This window comes from Uloborus diversus, chromosome 3 (genome assembly GCF_026930045.1).
Source record: "Uloborus diversus isolate 005 chromosome 3, Udiv.v.3.1, whole genome shotgun sequence".
Lineage (NCBI taxonomy): Eukaryota > Metazoa > Arthropoda > Arachnida > Araneae > Uloboridae > Uloborus > Uloborus diversus.
Genome location: NC_072733.1, coordinates 75,240,106 through 75,262,803, shown reverse-complemented (window position 1 = coordinate 75,262,803; position 22,698 = coordinate 75,240,106). Strand labels below are relative to the sequence as shown.

Genomic DNA, 22,698 nt, shown 5'->3' with positions numbered 1-22,698 from the left:
TGAGGACGTGAGCGTTGGAAAATTTCAGTTCATTTGAACATATCAATTCAACAAAAATCGCGAGTGCAAAAACGGTCCTTTTTCGTAACAGTACAAAAACTGCACATTTACATTTGTGAGTTTATATATTACTTTGTTTTTACTCTTTCAAAAATATTTATCTTCAATCAGATTTTTGTCAAAAAGTATATTTCCTTGTTTATTATATGAATTATTATAAACTCGATATTTTTTAACTAAAGAAAGAGTGATTGCCATGAAGTACTGGAGAGTTTTTGTTATATTTTGGATATGAACCCTGGAACAAATTTCCCCAATGGAAAATAGAGGATAGTAATACTTCGTCTTTAAACGTCGTAATCTTCGGCGGCATAAATATTTAAAAAAAAAAAAATCTACTTCAGTATTTAAAAATCTCACTGAAATCCCAACAGAGAGTGAAATTTTTCTCATCGTATTTTTCCCCTCAGATGGGAACCTTGTAGTGTATTGAAGTAAAAAATATACAGTAACAGATTTTTAGTATAAACAACAATGAAATGGGGGTACAATTTACTTTTAAAGTCTGCTTTGTAAAACGTGATTTCCCTTGAGTTTTTATTGTTCAGCTTATGAAATGACATCTGTTGTTGTTTTGCTGTGATTGAAAATACTCTGGAAACCAAGTCTCGAGTAGTATGTGCAGTGGGAAAGTCAATGGCAGTATCGAAAGAAAGAAAAGAGTTTCAGAGATATTTGAAGAATGCGTTTTTGATTAAAAATTTGAAATTTGGCAACTCAGAAAACGAATGCCTTTTTTCTGCCGAATCCAAATAAGCATGTTTGTACAATAAAACCGAAGAAAGATAGAATAACAAAAGTGCCAAAAGATGCAAAACGAAATGGTTGTACACTCTAAAAAATTTCCGTAAATTTAGGCGCATTGGCCATAAAATTATACGGTAAGTGCCCTTCTTCGAGAAAACAGGGCAGTGACCGTAATTGTAAAAAAACTACAGTAAATTTAAGTTGCGTTGACCGTAAAATTACGGGGCAGTCGTCCAGTCCCTTAATCTGTGCAGAATACGGTCATTCCCCGTAATATGCTAGCTGATAAAGATCACGTGTCGTTGTCACGTGTTTCTACGCAAAGAAGCGGGAAGGAGAAAAATCAAGATGGATGGCCTGTGTTGAACGAATGTTGTCTTCCAACTAGAGTCCCTTCCAACAACTTAACCTTTTCAATATGTAATGTATGATATAAGTCCCACAATATCTGGACCAAATATACGTATTGGAGAGTAGGGACTCTGACATACAGGCTCTCATCTAAGTATTGCGCCTAGGCATCGAAAGAAAGATGTTGTCTTCGTGCTTCGTCGCCGTCGCCATGTGATTCCAATGTCTGGATTCAAAATATTAAGTAAGTGGTTTTTTTTTCTATACTATTGTTTAAGTGTAATTTTAATCCACTGTTCTTTTTTTATTAGCTATTTTGATAACAATAATTTGTGAGCATTGATTGATGGCGAGTACCGAAGCTTCGCTGTAACGTTGAAATTTAGAATTGATATTGATTGTATCAAGACGTACTTCAAGACGTACTGCATGCAAACGTGATGCAATATAAACGCACAAATGAATATCATATTATGCTCCATGTGTTTTAATTTCCATAGTTTCATTCAAAAATTTCTGCAGTATTTTTCTAAATTAATGTAATTAATTAAAGATGTTGTGCATGATGACAAAATGAATTATTTACTAATTCTCTGCATGCTTTATATTCCTGGTTTTAAATAACCATGATCAATGACTAATAGGAATTGGTTACATTTTTTAGATTGTTTTTAATGAACTCAAATGTTACATTTAAACCATTGAAATAAAACATAGGTACGTAGTTGAAAATAAATTGCTTTAGGCTACCTATTAACGACAGATTCGTTTTTAGTACAAAATATAAATAATGACATCATTGTTTTCATTAGTTTCACAGCTATAAATGTTTAAAACATGTTTCATACATTTTTTTTTAATAGCTAAATCTTTAAACAGTTATTCATACAATTATTATAAACCAAAAATAATGTGATGTAACATGTATTTCATATCAACTTTCAACACTTAATTAATTACTGAATTGTTTCTGGTTCAATGTGCCTAAACTTATAAATTAAATGTAAATTTCTATAATAATACTATGTTTTACTATAACTTACAACTATTCATAACTTAAAATATAATATTTTGTATAATAATTACTGTAAGAAGAATGTTCACATCATTAACTGCTGTATTGTCTGAATCGCAGCTCTCTATATGAAATTGAAGCAGTTTTCAATTTGCTCAATCTGAGCGGACGAGAAGCCATGTCTTTCTAGTAGGAAATTTAGGCTGTGTTTGCATATGTGTGTATAGGATTTTTTTGGGGGGGAGGGGGGAGGAGGTGATTAAAGTGGTGAGATTGTGCTATTGAAATTTACTGTGGGTATGCCTTTTTTAGAGAGTCGTTCATGTGACTTATAAAATCAAATAACTTTTTATTGGGGGTTGTATAGCCAGGATTTCATTTCTTTAAGGGTCTAATATACAGAATACAGAGTGGTTCAAACGGGGTGACCCCCCTCCCCCATCGTATATTCAGTGTTATGTTCGTTACGCAGTCACTTTACAGTCTTGAAAGTAGTAAAAATCGGCAGAGCACCATCTATGTCGTAACACAGTGGAATTCTGCTCCATGTTATTGCAGATGTTTTGCTGGGTTCGGAGCAGAATTTTAAACGCAATGTTCTAAACGCCTAAATTAAGTGGAATATGGTGCAGAATTCAGCTGTGTTGCAACATGGATCTTGTTCAACTGAAGTTCTTAAGACTTCAAAGTAACTGTTAAGCCCAGCTCGATAAATTTTTGCCCCCTTGCAAAAACTCAGTGGGTCCTCTCCTAGACCAGCAGTGTATATTGTTTACGTAAATAAGTCTCAGTACTAGTTTTTTTTTTTTTCTTTTTCCCTCAATTTCTTGGGCCGTGGATCTCCTTAAGGATGTGTCCCCCCCCCCCCCCCGAACTGTAGGTACTCAGATCGGAGCCTGAATTTTACAGCAAACATTCAACCATAGTAAAATTAAAAAAGGGTTACTCCCGCTTTCGGACCACTCTGTGTATTATACAGTGAAGCACAGTTTATAAGTTTCTCTTGTATACGTTTTTATCATTTATACATTTTTAAAATTAGTCACTGCTGAGTTCAATACATAATAACGAATACCTATTATACTTTTTTCATTTAATAGGCTTGTTTCATGCAGTACTTTCAAAAACGTTTAAATCATGCTTACTTCAAGTTTTCTTATATACGACTAATGAAATTATATGCGAAACACAAATATTTTCATTTTTGAATTTTCTTGGTCATTTCAATTTGGGTCTAGATCCATGAACGCTCCCCCTGGTTGTACTGCTGTTTTTTGAAGTGTTTCCTTCAAATAGTGTTATAATCGAATGTTTGTTGTCAAAGGCGCGTTTCATGTTATTCTTTTGAATGATTTGGTTCTGGTATGAATGTTTTTGACTGGAATGTGTTTTAATCATAATGGTAGGTTTATAGGAGTCATGGTTGCAGGTCCTTGAAGTGGGGGAGGGGCAGTGGTGGATCCACAGAGGGAGCAATTGGGGTGATCCCCCCCCCCCCCGAATTCACAAACCTAAATTTACCTTTGCAAATTTAAATTTGTAAATTCGAAAAATTTCCGGAAAAGGTCTCCAAACCTCCCCCCCCTCCCCCCCAAACTCATCACAAAAAATCGCCAACTGTATTTTTACGACTTTAGTTCCAAAATTTTTTCAGGGGAGAGTCCTCAACCCCCTCTCTCCAATGTCATCAAAGATGGCCAAAATTTTTGAATTTTTCGATCTTCAATTTCAAAAAACTACCCGAAATCGAAAACGTTTTCGAAAATGTCGTTCATTCAAACTTTACGGGGTTCTTGAATCAGAAAGGAATGGGCCCTTACTGTTAATCCTTCTATTCTGCTTTTGAATTTATGCTTTGTCTTATGTGTGTACGGTTATAAAACTATTTCAACGGTGTAGTTATTTAGTAGTACTTAATACATTCTAAACTACTGGGCTTATACATTTTTCTTTTTAGTTTTTTTGGTTTTTGCGCAGTCGGGTTTTTTGTTTTTATTTAATAATTTTTTATTTAATCTGGATTTTTTTTATATAAATGATGCATAATCATACCTACCATTTTTTATTTTGTTCCATATACTTAGTTGAATTTTCTTTCACACAGACAATCCTTGCTTTAAAGTTTGATCCAGTTTGCACAATTGGATGAAAAATAACTTCTGGATCAAGAAGTGTTTCATCGGAATTTATTTAGAGGTATGTATTAATATTTTATTTTAAGAAATGTTTTTCTAAACTCTATTGAGCGACGATCAGTTTCTTTGCTCTTAAACTAACTATTTTAATTTTTCTACTTGTTACTTGTATTCAGTGCTTTTATTTCTGGTCGCTGTTGTATTTAAATGTTATCGATATGAAATAATAAAATTTTATAATAAATTTAAAAGAATATAAAATGTTCAGTATAATTGTGCCACAGAGTGATGTCCAATGAACTGGACACGAAAACAGAACTTTTCATTTTGTAATCTTAGGTAGTCTATTTGTATTGTATAGGTATGAGAACACGTCCTATTTGTATTGTATTGTATAGGCAGGGCGCCCATATGCAAAGTTGCAGGGGGGGGGGGCTCAAATATTTTCCCTGTGGTTTAGCTATATGTTTTCCCCATGGAAACTGATTTCAGGACGGATTAGAGTCATTAAAATTTGACATTTTTAATAACTTATTCATTAATGGCTGGAGAAATGTTTTTACATTTTTGCAAGGAAAAAAGTACTAAAAGCAAGGAAATTCTAATTTCAAGGGGGGGCTCTAGCCCCCCTTCACCCCTATATGGGCCCCCTTGCCTTATACGTATATAAACTACTGTATTTCGGATTGGCAACATGTGCTACAACCAAGGATACTTGGGTAGCTTTCAACAGTTAAAATCTCAACCCTGGCTGTCCCACTGCATACCCATCCATGCTCATCATTGGAGGGGGGGGGGGATTTCCCCCCTCCCTTTCTTCCAAGAAAAAAAGATGAGCATGACTAGGGTATGCACGGGCGCTGCCCGTTAGGAAGTTTTAGGGGCTGAATTCCCCCCAGAATCCTTCGTTTTAACACCCATTGCCAATCCTAATGCCTAACGCATTCACAGTAGTTAAAATGCCGGGCCTGATCCTACTTACGACAAAAGAAGTGCATTTGCCATCTTTTGTGGTACAACTTATAAATGATGAAAAGGTTGATATTAGAGGATTAGATACTGCTATTTTAGGGCTGGTCACGCTGAAGAATATTTTTAAGGTGCATAAAAAATTCTGAAAATACTTGGGTGTCAATTAAAGCAATAACTTATCCAGAAATAAAGCACCTTGTGGGACATAAACAATACTAATTAATTTTAAAAGCAATGAAAGGAAGTTGTATTCCAGATTTTTACTTTAAAAAATATTAAGTGAATTTTAAAAAAAAAATACTCCAATTGTTTGCAGGTTATTCATTAAGTATATTTGAGCACAAAGTGATTGGATAATAATGTCGGCTGAGAATTATGACCCTCACCTTGTATCCATCGTTGCATGTAAGATGCACAGATTTCCATATTTATTTTGAAAATACAGTCAAACCTTATTAAAACTAACTCCAAGGGACCTTTATAATCTATTGGCCTTCACCTTAGTTTATCTTATCCAAATATCAATCATTAACAATCGAAAGGACAGGGATCACAAATGTAGTTTATCTTAGCAGAAATTCATTTTAAGCGTGTTCAAAATAGTATGATATGTTTGATATTTTGTTTTCCAATTGCGATGTTTGCAATCTAAGAATTATATTAATCATATCAGTAACACTCATTTACTATTGAAAAGAACCAAAAGTAGACTGCTAATAAAATTTACTGTAAGGGTGTCTTTTTTAGGAATGTCCTTCTTTGAGGCACCGTCTTTTAGGGGATGAGCCTCCACTATTGTGGAAGATACCTTTGTGTTTTTTAAATGATTGTTTCTTTAGTGTTTTAATTAAATAGTGTTATAAAAGAATGTTTGTTGTCGAGAGTTTGGTTATTGATTTCTTTTGGATTATTTGATAGTTCAATTATGTTTTTGAGCAAATATTTTATTAGAATTCTAGTCAAATATTTGACTGAAAACTGAATATTTGGCTAAAAAATGTAATTTTTGTATTTTTATTTTATGGCAATTCAGAATTGAGGATGCTTATCTATTTTCTGTAGATTAATTATTTTGTTTTAAGCATTACATAATATTTTGAATGGTAAAACTTCCGAAATCAAAATGCTGCAAAATTTAATTTCTGAGTGTTTTCTTTGCACGTTATAAATTGCCTTTTTCAAACATTTGTGAGACGAGAAACGTTTCACAAATTGATTTTTTCTGCTTAGTGTTTCATACCTAAGAAGTCCAGTGGCACTTTGTGCCTCCTCATTGCAGATTTGAGTTTAATTCCCCGTTGGGCACAGTTGATTCGACCTTTCATCCCATAAGTGGGTCAATAAAATGAGTACCAAGCATGCTTGGAAACTAAACACTGGAGGTTCCACGTTCGGCTGACCACCTTACTAGAACACCTGCCTTTGCACCCCACAGCCCTCTGTCATGAAGATTGATATGGGCACGGTGGGATTGCCTCTAATTTTGCGCCACTGAGTTTAGTTTCATACTTATGACTTATAAGCGGTAAAAAAAAAATGTTTATGTGGCGTAAGATATAAAAGAAAGTGAAAAGCTACGAAACTTAAATGTAACATCTGAATGTTTTCTCTTGCACTAAAATCACCTCAAATGAGTCATTCTTCAAAAAGTTACTTTTCTGTCACATGCCTTTTACAGTAAAAAATTTTAGGAACAATTCATTTAACAATGATTTTTAATTTCATCAAAAATATATCGATTTAAACCTGCCACCAATTTTTGAATAATAAGTTTTATTTTAGTTTATTTTTGGTTCGTAACGTGTGAATTTCATTTCCGTGGCATGTCACACACCTTGTGCGGCTGTTTATGTTGCTTAATAACTTAATTAAAAGTATATACTTATTTATTAATTATTCCTTTCACAAGTGCCTCAAATGATAATTGTTTAAGTATATTTAACTTTTTAATATTGTGGTTTAGTTCATTTTAGTAGTATTTTACATGTATTTGAAACTACTAATTAAACCATACTTTAATTAAGAGAACTTAATATTATATTCCCACTAATCATTAAAATAGCTGATTGATTGCACAATTAACAAAACTACTACTTTGATATTAAATTGGTCTCAATTTTTAAATACTAAAAGTTTTTTTTTTCTTTTTTTAAAAAAAATTTCTACGAACAAGGGATTATTTTATTTTTTATTTATGCGTAAAATAATTAAAACTTAGCTGGGCCATTGTTTATGGTTACTTCTAGTAGGTAACACTTTCATGTAAGAACGGGGAAAAAAAGGAAACAAAAGGTTTCGAGATTGAAAAATATTTGCATTCAAAAGTTACGTTTTTTGAAGAATTACCCAAATGTGATATTAGTAAATAACAGGTTGGAAGTTTGTACTAGGGTACTATACATTCATTGTTTAAAAAATTGTTTGCCTACTAATTGTCAACTATTTATGTTATTTACTATTCAATTGCTGACTAAATATTAAGGTATTCAGCCAAACCAAGTATTCTGTTTTGTGTGCCAAATAGCCATCAGTATACCAAAAATCAACTGCATACTCAATGTATCCCTAATTTAAATGGTGAGCTTTTTCAAAGTTGGTGGGTATGCATGTTAAAACCCAGTGTGCATGTGTGGTTGAAAACATTGTCCTACTATTGATTGCAGTAATTTAGTGTAGTTGAGTAGTACTTAGGATGATTACTGAGTACTCGACCCAAGTTCTTGCTACTGGGTCAAGTACCGAATATAGATCTTTTTTTAACGATCAACTGACATACACAAGGGAAAATTTTCACTTATTGGAACATCTATATGGATCTTGAGCATGAAATAAGTTTTCAGTTAAAAAGGAAATCCAAAAAGATTTAAAGTTTAAAATTTAAAACTAGTTTTTTCTGAAGGTATGGAGGAAAAAATTGAAATTGATTTAAAAAACTTAATTTTTCCATGACAGTTCTTTCAAGCATTAAAAATTGGTTAGTCATACATTGGTTAGTTTCTTTGTACTTAAAAAATTTTTGATCAATAAATTTGCTGTCTCTTATTTTGGGGTAAAGGAGTTGAAGATTCCCGGAGTTTCTTTTTCCTTCCAACAATGCAACATGTTTTCTGTCTTTACTTTTCTTTTCGAACTTGGAAAAAAAATACAAATATTAAACCAGTACAAATGCATCCTTTAGGACTGGACTCGGAATCCGATATTATTCCCATAGCGAACAAAAGTGGTTTTATTCAAATATGTTTTATGTTTTTATTTATAAAATTTGTTTAAAAGTTTTATTTATGTATGGGAAAATGAATGAAAATTTATCTAATAAAATAGTTTATTTTTATTTATCCCTTGTGGCCCCCCTTAGCCCCTCTATTAGAAAATCTGCTACCATGCTTATGTATGGGGTCCAAAAGCTTAGATGCTTATGCTCTGAAAAAAGGTGTTTTCAATATCTGTTTATCATACTGTAGATGCCCGTCAGGAAATAGCCAGTATTGGCACTAAAAATGCCAAAATGTTTTTTCCCTGAAATTTCCCCTTATACTTGTACTACAGTTGCAGGTTTCCCCCGAGATCTTTGCAAGACTCCAAAGTGCTTTATGTTTAATTATATCTCTTAATGATCATCATTATTGTTTATGTTTTCAATTGATTTTTTTTTTTTTTTTTTGAAATTGATGTTCACTAAATATTCATAACCTCATTTTGTTTTCTTTTCAAAACAGACCACATATTTTGAATTGATGTCGGAAAAATGCTTTTCTTTGTCATTCGTTTGATTTGATGAAACAAATTTTTCGATATTTACATGTTTACCAGCTTTTATGCATTAAGCTTAAGATTTATACATTTTAGCAGTTACAATGTCTTTTGATCTAGCCTTAATTTTTTGTTTAATTTTATTATAGCTTATATTTCTATGTATGCATGTGCTTTTTCCTAGGATTCCTGGAAATTATGTAAAAATCCTTTGAACATCATATTAGGGAGGAAAACCTTATGAAACCAGGGAAAGGGGTGAAAAAAAATAGGGTGCTTTAAAATGCTTTATTTTGATTTTCACTATTTAGTAGAGACGTACCGAGTACTCGGTAACTACTCCGCACTCGGCCTACTCGGCCAAATTCTGATCAGATACTCGGCCAATACCGAGTAGTTGCAAAAAATTGAATATTGTCCAAGACAGATACTAAAATTTATAAAAAAAGAGCAAGCATTATATTCTGCAATCATTTACAATTAAAATTTATAAGTCAAATTTAAATTTTGAGAATAATGAAGTTTGTAATGCTTCAATGGAATAAATCTTTATTTTAATGTCCCCAAAGTTAATAAAACTTATTTATTAAAAATTACGCAAGAAATATAAGTATAGAAAATATGGAATTTTTATATTAAAAATGGATTTTTGCTACAAACAAAAATTAGTTATAAAAAATGTAAAAATACCTTTGCTTAAAAAATAAAACAACCTTAAAAGTACAGTGCAGGAACTCTGCAGACACGTGTTTTGGCATTACAAGGAATTCCTTTTTCAATGCACAAAATGGGGGCTCGTAGATTTAAAGGCATCCGACAAAAGTCGTATTTTTGAATGTCTTTACATTCTTTAGCTCACATGTTATGCACTGAAAAAGACGTTCCTTGTAACGGGGGGAGGGGGGCAGAAACACGCGTCTGGAGTGTTCCTGCACATTTGTTTTATCTGCTTTTAAAAATTATTTATGTTTGGCAGATTAGAACTATAATTGATTGGTATACAGTGAAACCCTTCCTAACGGACACCCCTCTTATGCGGACAATTTTTAATTCCCCAGTTCCAATGCAAATAACATTATTAAACCCCTGTCCTGCGGACACCTCTATATTGCAGAAAAAAAATTTGTCCTGTTAGTGTCCGCATTAGAGGGATTTTACTGTAATTTGTTTTAATTCCAACTTGATTAATCATACCTTTTATTTATTTATTTTTAATTTAAAAAATTATTTTTTCGTAAAATTTTTGACACAAACAAAATTGTATATATATAATGCGTAATTAAATTTCAGCAGGAATTTAGTTTTAAAAACTATTATATGGACAAGGAGGTTTATACTACTATTCCAATAAGTTCAAAATTCATCACATGTGTGTCAGTGGTTTTTCATAAAACATAATTGGTACTTGAAACTCTGCCGAGTACTCGGTAACTCGGTACTCGGCTACTCGGCCAAAGTGCTACTCGGTACGTCTCTACTATTTAGTGAGAATGCTGCTCTGCTTTAAATGTGTGAAAAATAAATCATTCTTAATTTTCCTTATGGTGATTTCTTTTTAGGGCAATATTTTGGATAAGTTACTGAACTAAAGGATCCAAAAGGAATAAAGATTTGGAAAAAGTTATTCAACCAAGTTTTGAAAAATTTGACCATAATTTCTCTTCTGAAAAAGTTTATTTGTAATTATGTTGTTATTTAACTTGTAATTAGTGTAAAATAAACCTTTTTGATGTTTTAAACTCTTTGTTTTCATTGTTGACACTTCTGGATATTGTATCTTCTTATTTCTTATGTAGACATGCTCACATATTTTTTTGGTAATAATTTTTGAGCTAAAATTCTTTCTCTCGATAAAATTGTTTTCGAGATGCTTATCTTTAATAGATACTTATGGTGTTTAAAAATTAATTTATCCTCAAGTTTATGCTAGCTAGTAAAAAATGCAGTCTATTTTTGAAGTCGACTGCACAAGTTTTTAATTTATGTATAATTTAATTAATTAATAACTTTTTAAATATGAAGTATAAATATGTTTTTTAATAATTTATATAACTTTTTTGAATGTTCTATGTTCTTTGAATGAACGAGGTTAGCAAACAAGTAAAGGCAATGGACGAACCATTAAAAAAACACTAGTTGCCAATATTGGTAACATGTGTTTTAGCGATGAAACAAATTATTGTGTATGTAAGCATTTTACATAAAATATTAAGTGTTGTATTTTACTATAATCCATACAGTAAAAAAGCTTTACTGAATTTGTTTTTTGTTTTTTTTTTCAGTTAAGTTTCCCTTATTTCACGGGATTTTTTCCATATTTCTGTTTATACTTCTCTCTCTTAAACATGCATTCTCATTTTTAGCGATCATTTAATAGAATATTTATAATTCAGGCAACTGGGGTCCTCAAACTGCATTACTAACAGTGTTAGCCTATTTTACGCATTAATTGAATTGTAAAAATGACTTGCATTTTATTGTGTTCTTAAAACTTTTATTTATAACTTGGTTCTTATATGACAATAAACTAAGTTTTAAAGCACCTAATAATTTGTGAGCAGTGACGATAAAGAATGACATTTTTTTATGAACATCATGTTAATTTACAGGAGGCAGTGACCATAGAAAAGTTTTATGAGCATAATGCCAATTTACGGGCAGTGATCCTAGAAAACGAATTATAGCTTTTACGGAAGTAATATCAATTTACGGGCAATAGGCGTAGAGAATAAATTCTAGCTTTTACGGGAGCAATATCAATTTACGGGCAATAGGACTAGAAAATAAATTTTAGCTTTTACGGGAACAATATCAATTTACGGTCAATGGGCATAGAAAACAAATTCTAGCTTTTACGGGCACATAGTCAATGTACGGGCAGTGGCCGTAGAAAAAGGAATATAATTTTCACGGGCACATTGTCAATTTACGGTCACTCCCCTTTTATTTTACGGGGAGGAAATTACGGGCAAACCTATTATTTTTACGGTCATGAAAGATTACGGGCAGAATATTATTTTTACGGGCAGTGACCGGACCATTTTCTGCCGGTCACTGACCGTATTCTAACGGTGAAATTTCTTAGAGTGTAGATACTGCCATTTACAGGGCAGTATGCTTAAAAAGTGTACAATGAATTCATTACAGAGGGAAATTTTTCGGCAAATTAATTAAACAATAAAATGAGTAATTGAATACCTATAATGAAAGACAATTTGAGAACAAAAAAAAAATATTATTGTTGCGATTTTGCGAAGGTATTAATCCAGAAATACTTTCTGATATCATCCAAGAAAGAGAGAAGAAATTTTAACAACTTACACTTATTCCTTGCTATATTAGCATCTCTATCATGAAATACTTATAAAAAAAATCTCTTTAACAGTCAGAGCCCGATTAAGAAATTTTGGAACAGAAGGCCCGACACATCTGTTGAGGGCCCTTTGAATTGTATATCTGAAGAAAGTGCTGCTGTGGAGTTACAATCGAGCATCTTTTTGTCGTTGCATATGGGCTCTAGGATAGAATATAATATGCTTTCGGATATATCACTCTGAGTTACTGAAAAAAATGATTATATACTCTCTTAAAAAATTCCAGCGATTTTAACTCAGACTGAGTAAATTTTCACTCCTTTCCAGTGTCGAAAACGCACTTTCCTTATAGGAAAGAATTTCATTCCTTTTGCGGAGCGGTTATTTTCACTCCTTTTGGATAAGCTAATTTCACTCCCTTTTGATAAGTGTTTTTCACTCTGTTTAAGACTAAATTAAAATCCTAAATGAGTGGTTGCTTTCCGTTTTGGAAAGCCGCTATTACACTCTTTTTTTAGAATAAAATAGGTAAAATCATTTCACTCTCCTTTGGTGAAATTGTTTTTTAAACGTGTTTTCATGTGCTTATGCTGTGTATTTGAATTTAAAACTGTTTTTAAAACTTATTTCATTTGAAAAAAAATTAGTTTTTTAATTTAAAAAATGAAAAAAAAAAATGTTTTTAGTGTTTCCGAAGAAGATGCACAAGAACTGTATGGTAAGTACGAAGAATTTTCTTTTTTATTAAAACTTTAACTGGTAATATTTCTTGAACTACTCGTATATCGTTACAAATCACCCACGTGCAATATTACGTACATTTCCGAATCTAAAGATTGAAATAAAACTAAAAAACCCACACAGTTCCAAATAAATAGATTTAAAATTTTGAAACTCTATATTGATTTTCTCGGTATGCCTTTTAACATTAATGTTTTAAAAGTTACATCAGTTCAAATTAATTTAAAAAGTCACTCATAAATTGTGACAAGATACGTTTGAATTCAATTTTGTTTCTTCGAGGCCATTCATTAATTACGTAAGGACAATTTTGGCAATTTTTGACCTTCCCTTCCCCCTATGTAAGGGTATGTAAGACTCCCCCCCCCCATCTTAGGTAAGATTCTTTTTTTTCTTCACAATAATAAAATAACAAATATTACATCACTGGGATCGTTCTTAAATTAACTATCTTTTTTTTTTTAATTTTTTTAAAAACATTTTTGAGTAAAGAAATGTTTACTGTAAGGAATCTAAACCGAATGTTTTTTGATAAATAATTTTTGTATATGATGCGATAATAATTAAAAATAAGACATGCAAAACACAGTGCGATTCTTTTATTATATTTTACACGTTTCATTCTTTGAAACACAAGTAAAAAACAGCTCATCCTATAATACATACTTTTACCTTCCTGAAGGAAATGAAATATAAAATTTGAAAAACCACTTGACCGCGGATTTCTAATATAAAATATCGGCTTGGAAAATATTACGTAAGAATGGATCTACCCCCCCCCCCTCTCCAAGCAAGGGTATGTAGAGAATTTTTCACCCCCTCCCCCTCAGGACCCTGAATTAATGAATGGCCCGTTACACATATGAATGAGTGTATTATACAAAGTTTATGATACTCTTTAAAGTTTATTATACACAAAAACAATGTTTGATTAATTTAAAATATACGCAGTGGTTGGAGCTCCGACCATCGGGAGCGGATTCGGTATCCGACCTATAGATTTGCGCATGGTCGGGTCTGTAACACCTGCCTAAAATATATATACAGTACACACACACCAAAGATGGTAACGACTGTTTCAAATGTCATATTTTTGATTCGATGATCGAAATAAAATTGTTGATGAAAGTTTCATTCATTTGGAAGAAAAAGTTACAAAAAGTTCGCCGTAACATTGCACGTGGATGATTTGTAATGATATACGAGCAGTTCAAGAAATATTAACAGTTACAAGTTTTAATAAAAAAGAAAATTCTTCGCACTTACCATACAGTTTTTGTGCACTTCCTTCAGAAACCTCATTCGGCAACAAATATTGTTTAAATTCATTAAATGAAGACATTTAGATAGCGACATCCACTACCAACGTTGGGTAAGCCTAACGTGGAGGTATAGAAGATTCTGCCTAAACAAAATCACGTGACAGAATCGAACCAATGAAAATGTTTTTGAGTCCTTCTTTTAAAGAATGTTTTTATATTTCGCTCATCAAAGGAGTGTGTCCGAATTTCACGCGAATAAAGAAAAGTTTTAGTCTTGGGTTTTTCGTAAAGCGTCTTTTTTCGATAAAGCTAGCACTCAGAAAGAATGAATGCACCCGCAATAGATTTCACTCTTTTCAAGAGTTATTTTTTCGCTCTTTTGAATTAAGAGTGTACCTTTACTAGCTGTACCCGACGCGCGTTGCTACGCCAACAAAAAATACATCATTATACTGATTTTCATGAAAATCGGTTGAACGGGGCAGAAGTTGCTACTCTTGAGTGCCACCTGGTGGCGAGTGGCTTCAATGAACATATTATGCACCTTCTCCGTGGAAAAATACATATATACACTCTTAATTCAAAAGAGCGAAAAAATAACTCTTAAAAAGAGTGAAATCTATTGCGGGTGCATTCATTCTTTCTGAGTGCTAGCTTTATCGAAAAAAGACGCTTTACGAAAAAACCAAGACTAAAACTTTTCTTTATTCGCGTGAAATTCGGAAACACTCCGTTTGGTGAGCGAAATATAAAAACATTCTTTAAAAGAAGGACTCAAAAACATTTTCATTGGTTCGATTCTGTCACGTGATTTTGTTTAGGGAGAATCTTCTATACCTCCACGTTAGGCTTACCCAACGTTGGTAGTGGATGTCGCTATCTAAATGTCTTCATTTAATGAATTTAAACAATATTTGTTGCCGAATGAGGTTTCTGAAGGAAGTGCACAAAAACTGCATGGTAAGTGCGAAGAATTTCCTTTTTTATTAAAACTTGTAACTGTTAATATTTCTTGAACTGCTCGTATATCATTACAAATCATCCACGTGCAATGCTACGGCGAACATTTTGTAACTTTTTCTTCCAAACGAATGAAACTTTCATCAACAATTTTGTTTCGGTCATCGAATCAAAAATAGGTCATTTGGAACAGTCGTTACCATCTTTGGTGTGTGTGTGTGTACTGTATATATATTTTAGGCAGGTGTTACAGACCCGACCATGCGCAAATCTATAGGTCGGATACCGAATCCGCTCCCGATGGTCGGAGCTCCAACCACTGCGTATATTTTAAATTAATCAAATATTGTTTGTGTGTATAATAAACTTTAAAGAGTATCATAAACTTTGTACAATACACTCATTCATATGTGTAACATCCAATTCACTAAGTAAGTGTCCTGACGGGGAGGGGGTGGAAAATTCTCTACATACCCTTGCTTGGAGGGGGGGGGGGGTAGATCCATTCTTACTAATATTTTCCAAGCCGATATTTTATATTAGAAATCCGCGGTCAAGTGGTTCGGCAAATATTATATTTCATTTGCTTCAGGAAGGTAAACGTATGTATTATAGGATGAGCTGTTTTGTGTTTCAAAGAATGAAACGTGTAAAATATAATAAAAGAATCGCTCTGTGTTTTCCATGTCTTATTTTTAATTAGTATCGCATCATATACAAAAATTATTTGTCGAAAAAACATTCGGTCTAGATTCCTTACAGTAAACATTTCTTTACTCAAAAAGGTTTTAAAAAATAATAATGATAGTTAATTTAAGAACGATCCCAGTGATGTGATATTTGTTATTTTATTATTGTGAAGAAAAAAAAGAATCTTACGTAAGATGGGGGGGGAGGGAATCTTACATACCCTTACATAGGGGGAAGGGAAGATCAAAAATATTGCCAAAATTGTCCTTACGTAATTAATGAATGGCCCCGAAGAAACAAAATTGAATTCAAACGTATCTTGTCATAATTTATGAGTGACTTTTTAAATTAATTTGAACTGAGGTAACTTTTAAAACATTATTAATGTTAAAAGGCACACCGAGAATATCAATATTTCAGTTTCAAAATTTTAAATTTATTTATTTGGAACTGTGTGGGTTTGTTTAATTTTATTTCAATCTTTAAATTCGGAAATGTACGTAATATTGCACGTGGGTGATTTGTAACGATATACGAATAGTTCAAAAAATATTACCAGATAAAGTTTTAATAAATTAGAAAAGTCTTCGTACTTACCATACAGTTTTTGTGCAACCTCTTCGGAAACACTAAAAACAGTTTTTTTTTTTTTTTCACTTTTTTAACCTAATTTTTTTTTTTCAAATGAAATAACAATTTTAAAAACAGTTTTAAATTCAAATACACAGCATAAGCACATGAAAACACATTTAAAAAACAATTTCACCAAATGAGAGTGAAATGATTTTATCTATTTTATTCTAAAAAACAGTGAAATAGCGGCTTTCCAAAACGGAAAGCAGTCACTCATTTAGGATATTAATTTAGTCTTAAAAAAGAGTGGAAAACACTTATCAGAAGGGAGTGAAATTAGCTTATCCAAATGGAGTGAAAATAACCGCTCCGCAAAAGGAATGAAATTCACTCCTATAAGGAAAGTGCGTTTTCGAAAATGTAAAGGAGTGAAAATTTACTCAGTCTGAGTTAAAATCGCTGGAATTTTTTAAGAGAGTATGGCAATTTTCATAATAATCGGTCCAGTATCAAGTGAAGCCTTGACTATACTCAAAACGCAGTTTGCAAGATCAATCAATCGCTAAAAATATCAAATAGAAAAAGTTTTAAATCTCCCCGTTGCATGAAAAGCCATAAAACAAGAAAGAAAGAATTTATTTGTTCAAACTCAAGAAAAATGGCAACAACTAACTTCTTATCAATGAGATCTTTCACGCGAATTAATTTCTGCAGCCGATAATTTTATTCGTATTTATCCAATGGATTGTGACTTAAATTGGAATAAAAAAGGAACTATCGATCGGATTTTTTTTCGAACTGGTCTATAAACATTCCTAGTACCAAAAATAACAAACGGTGAAAGTTTCAGCCAGATCTGCCGGGTAGTTTCTGAGTTCATGGATGACATACAGACAAACATTCATTTTTATATACATAGATTAGACTCAGGCTACTTACAGATGCGCATGACTATAATTTCATACGGGCCAACCTAAAGAGTGAAAATTAATTTCAGACATAAGTTTTTTTTTTCTTCCTTTTTTCTGATAATGTTGCTGTATCCATTAAACAAAGTCCTTAACTTTTTCTTGAAAATATTGGTAAACCAGTGTAAAGAACAGGCCGAACCTCATATAAGCCTATTGGTACCTAATGGATCTTTTGGTAAATCAGTTCCTATTGACAGTGCCCTTCCTCAAAAAGCTTTAGGTCCCAAATGCGGCCCATGGCCCTGAGACTTTTCTGAATCATAACATAATATAGATTTATTTTTATTTATCTTATTATAATACAAATTTGCTCAATTGCTGTGATCGTGTTAAGCGGTGGTCCTTATCATACCAAATCTATCCATGCAAGTAATCGTGGTTGGTAACAATGCAGTGATTCGAAATCGGAAGCGAGGATTAAATGAGAAAACGTAACATTAAATTATACATTAAAGACTGCGGGAAGGGGAAAAGATTGAGTTCTTCGTATTCTTAATTTGAAGTTACTCTTTTCTCGATGCTCGAAGTTAACTAAGCGAAGATGAAATTAAGTTTTAGAGGCCGAAAAGTATTTGAATGTTAGTTGAAATGCTTTTAAAAGCGGCATTAAAGTCAGAAATAGGCGTTTACTTTCACGCATAATTAATCACGAGCGCTGCAAAATTCTAATTTTGTGCCGAAATCAGACTAAATCCAAAGCGAGGCGAGCATTAGGAGGTTTCACGCGGAGCGTGGTGAATTAAAAATTGCGAGGATTCGAAAAACAGTCTTCGAGAAAGAACAATAATAATGAAAAAAAAAAGTTCATTTCTGAGATTCAAAAAATTGTCTTCCCGCTTATGGCTATTTAATTGCGAAGAGTGTAAAAGAAGGTTCGCTGAAGAAAAGAAGGAGCTAATTGTTTTTCTCGCATTAAGGCTCGGAGAAAGAATTTAAAGCAAAATCAATAATGTATATCTTTTAAAAGCGAAGGCTCGAGAAATGAAACAAATAACCGGTTAATAAAGTGGAGGGCGAATGAAGTGTGCGTGAGACTCTTTTTTTTTTTTCCCTCCCTCCGCCAAACAAGTTTGTTGAGGAAATCGAAAACGCCCCCAGTCCGAGAAAGAATGACAAAAATGAAGCGGCGCTTTAAACTTTCCGTGCCAATGTTTTAATTCGGGAGTTATTTTTATTTTTAACTAGCGCGCCTGTAAACAAGAGCCGGTCAAATAATGAAGCGTCTTATGAAGAGTGGTCAACGGGTAATTGAAAGCGGGTAGAAGAATCGCAGGTGCAGGTTTATTGATTCGGGCATTACAGCTGTCAATTGGAGCAGGGAACAATATGCATCGATCGGCGCTCGGGAAGTCGTAATTACAGCAAAGGCACGCCTGGAATTCGGAGGTAGACTGAGCCCGAACACGATCAAATCATTGTCGAGCCCGAAATGACTTTCGTTGGAGCTTTCGACGAGACCGTTATAGATGACTCGCTCGGATCGGCATTCGGGGAAATAATCGTCCCCCCTTCTTTACATATTAATCTTAGGCCGCCGCTTAATTGGGGCCCTCTGGCGCCGGAATTAATGAGGTGGCCGTTTTTGAAGCGTGCCCAAAAATGAATACCGTGTGAAATTGCAGCAGTTCGATTTCGTCAACGCATTTTTAATTACTTAGCGTTTTTCTAATTATTTCGGCTACGCCAACGTTTTTGCTCATTTCATTAGGCAAAAGCGCCCTTTCGACGTTTTTTCTCCGGCTTTTGTTTGCCCGCTCGCTTTCCCTTTTTTTCCTCCAATCTTTGTTTTTCGCTCCTTTTCATTTTTTCGCCTTTCTATCTAATTTTCTTATCGATTTCATTACGGATGGAGCCCGCAAATTCTAATTATAAAAAGCTTTCTTTCCTAGGAATTTTCGAATCCCTTCCGCATTAACGCTTCGGCAGCAAAACCAAATTCGAATCAAAAAAGATCCGCGATGATTGCCCAGACGCTTTGTAATTAATGCGTGCTTTTAATCGATCTCCCATTGTCTCCCCTGGAGGGGCGGTTCCGCAAAAACAAAAACCGGTCCTGGCTACTTCTGCTCCAATGGGATGGCCTCGCTCCCAACCTGACCTTCGGACCTCCCACTTTTCCAAACTCTCACTCAAGTACACCTGCAGGGCCCCTACTCACTCACTATCCTGGTTACTCATTTCAACCACTACAAACGTCTTTCTTAAGCTTGCGCTCCCCCTCCTGAGGGTCACATAGGTCCAATCATTGCCTCCAAACCATCACTTTCACAATTCGTTGTGGAACGCGTTCCTCCGCTAATCGACGAAAACGAAGACTTAACCTCAAAAACTACGTGGCAAAAATTTAATTGATGGATAAAAACACCCATAGTATGAAAAGGTTTAGGAAAAAACTAGAAACAATATTTTTAAAACATGGAATTATTTGCGAACGTCTTAGGACGACATAATATGGTCGCTCGACCTCTCCTTTGAAAACAGCTTACCTGCCATAAAATCTCTTTTACTGAAACAACGCTATTCGATTTTACGAAACCTCAATTTTATGAACAATTTTCGTAGTCTCAAACAGTTCATAGTGTAAAGGGTGAAACAACCAATTCAATACAGTATTAAATACAGCATTTGTGGTGCCTTGCCAATTTGGAAATTAAGGAAACCTTCCGTTTTTACAAACAGAAACAACACTTGTCGGAACTAATTGTAACAATTTTTTTTTCGGATATCAATTCAAAGCTCTTTTATTTTTCCTTCGAAGCCTCGAAATTTCAGTACAAAAGAACGAAAAATGCTGCTTTTTAAGCTTCAAGCAGGAAAAAAATGTAGTGTTGCAAGCTTGAAGTAATGATTTAAATGTTTAATCTTTACATTTTCCTTTTTCTCCTTCTAACCCTCAGCTACAAAAGTTTATCTTGCTTTGCTTAGAAAATGAATGCCATGAAAGCTTCAAGTTGAGTCTATATTTTGCTTTAACGCAGTGACAATGTAGAAGCAAACAAACCTTGGAAGAAAAAAATAATTAAGTAACAGGTAAAATATGTGTGAGGGTTACATATTTTCATCACGCAGTAGAACAGTACCAAATGAATTTCTTTACATCTACAACCTCCGACACATCTTCACATGAAAAAACTTCCACTGAGATTAAATAGCTACCTGAGACCTTGATAAAAACTTCGCTGTCGTGGAAAAATGAGATTTCGTGTTGGTATTGAGAAAAAGCTCTTGGGTAGAGAGGGTTTCCAAATAAATAAAGACATTTTTCTTAAACCTAATTACGTCCACAGCGAATTTGAAATTAGTTGGTAAATAAGTGTTGTGTCACATGAATATCCTTTAAGATATTTTCATTTCAAATGCTAAATGAGAAATTAACTGTAAAACAATTTTAACTTAAGAAAATGATCTTAATAACAGAAAATAATAATAATAATAATCCAGCTATTTTGCAACAATCGACACACAGTGAACACAGCCTTTCACTTTGTATGAGTCAGACCTATAATACTCATATAAAGTGAAGAGGTTACATTTGTCAAAAAAAGAACTGATTGTCATGTGTTAGCTAAATTTTTTATCGATTCCTCAAAATTCGTTTATCAACTCTCAAACAACCGTTTGTTTGGTGAAAGTAGTAACAATTTTGATTTCCGCGCGGAAGATAACATGTCAATTAACCGTCAAATCACCCGCATCTTCGAAAAGTGACTTAAATAAAACTACCTACCTTACAACAAGGAGTTGTCGCAAAAGCAATAAAATTGCTCATATTGTGTATAGAAAATTCTTAGAGCAAACTGTAAAATGATCTCATCTACAAAAAATAAATTTAATAAAAACTACATTACAAAAAATTAAAATAATAATAAATAAATAAATCATTTTTTAAAGCAATCAAATTAATTCGTCACCTCTTACGGAAAGAAGAAAGAAGATGGTGCGTTTGTCAAAAAACCGCTGTTTGTTACGCGTGAGCTGGTTTTTTTTATAAGGTTGTTTGACTGTTCCCCTTTATATAACACTAGTCTAAAAAAACCCTTTTCTCTGTTACATGGGGAAAAATACCTGATCTTAGTGTAAAATGATGAGCTGAATTCAAATATGCAAACAGATTTCCTCCATCACCCACAAATGTTTTGTAACACAGGACAGAAATTTGAAAGAAATGCGCATATTCACATGCATGACTATTACTAAAATAATGATCAAAAATGTAGCTATTGTTCTTTTCTTTCTGTATTTGGCATCAGAAACATCCCTTTTAAGCATCTAACATTAATCAGCAAAAATTTATACACTTGGACAATGGGGGGGCTCCTCCAAAGATGCGTTTTTTTAGCGAAATTTTAATAACACTTAGAAATTCTGGTTTTAAGTATTCAAATTCAACACCATTGTTACAAAATCTCAACAAAGTTTTTGAAGAGGCCCAATTTAATCATGGATGTAGGACTCCATGAATTTAATATGAAAGGCCAGTTGAACAACAGGTCCAGTCTTTTTTTTTTTTTTTTTTGAATTCTTCTTGCCATTGCTATCTTATGTGCATAGGAGAAAACAGCTTTGTATTAATAAATTTAATACTTAAATTTGTTTAGTTTAATATTTGGCCCGAAATAATCGTCCTATTATATGCGTTTTACTAAATTTTATCTAAAAAAGATTTACAAATTTCCATATGTTTCCTTCATTTCGATTGAATATGTTAGTGATACCGATGGCAACATGTTTCAATTATGCAATAGTATAAGCTTTTAAACTAAAAGAATTAATACCAAGTCTCGTCTGTTTGATATTAAAATACAAACACATCCATTACAGAGTCAATACTATTACAGTATACTAAAGCATTTTCTTTAGAGTAAAATCTATGAAAGGACAAAATTTCGACTTAGAAGGGAGAGCTCCTGAACATAGGCAGATTTAGGACTCAGTTCCAGGCGAGGGGGGGGGGAGGGAGCAAGGTTTCTTTAATTTTGAGCAACATTAGTTGCAATCAGGGTCAGATTTATGCTTAACGGCGTACCGAGGTATTTCAGGTATGAAGTCCCTTTGTAGTCCTAAAGTCACCAACGATAGTCAGGTCTACAATTGAGGACTTTGATGCAAGAACCAGTTTAGTCCAAACTTTTTCTTTTTTTAAATTCATTTCTGCGT

At 33.2% G+C, this 22,698-nt stretch overlaps 1 long non-coding RNA gene across 1 annotated transcript; it reads left to right on the top strand.

The window, feature by feature from the left end:
- Nucleotides 1-1,331: 1,331 nt before the first annotated feature.
- On the top strand, nucleotides 1,332-10,675 carry LOC129219427 (uncharacterized). The gene is made up of 3 exons (XR_008580413.1): nucleotides 1,332-1,402; nucleotides 4,278-4,369; nucleotides 10,590-10,675. It is a non-coding gene; the product is annotated as an uncharacterized LOC129219427 (long non-coding RNA).
- Nucleotides 10,676-22,698: the final 12,023 nt, after the last annotated feature.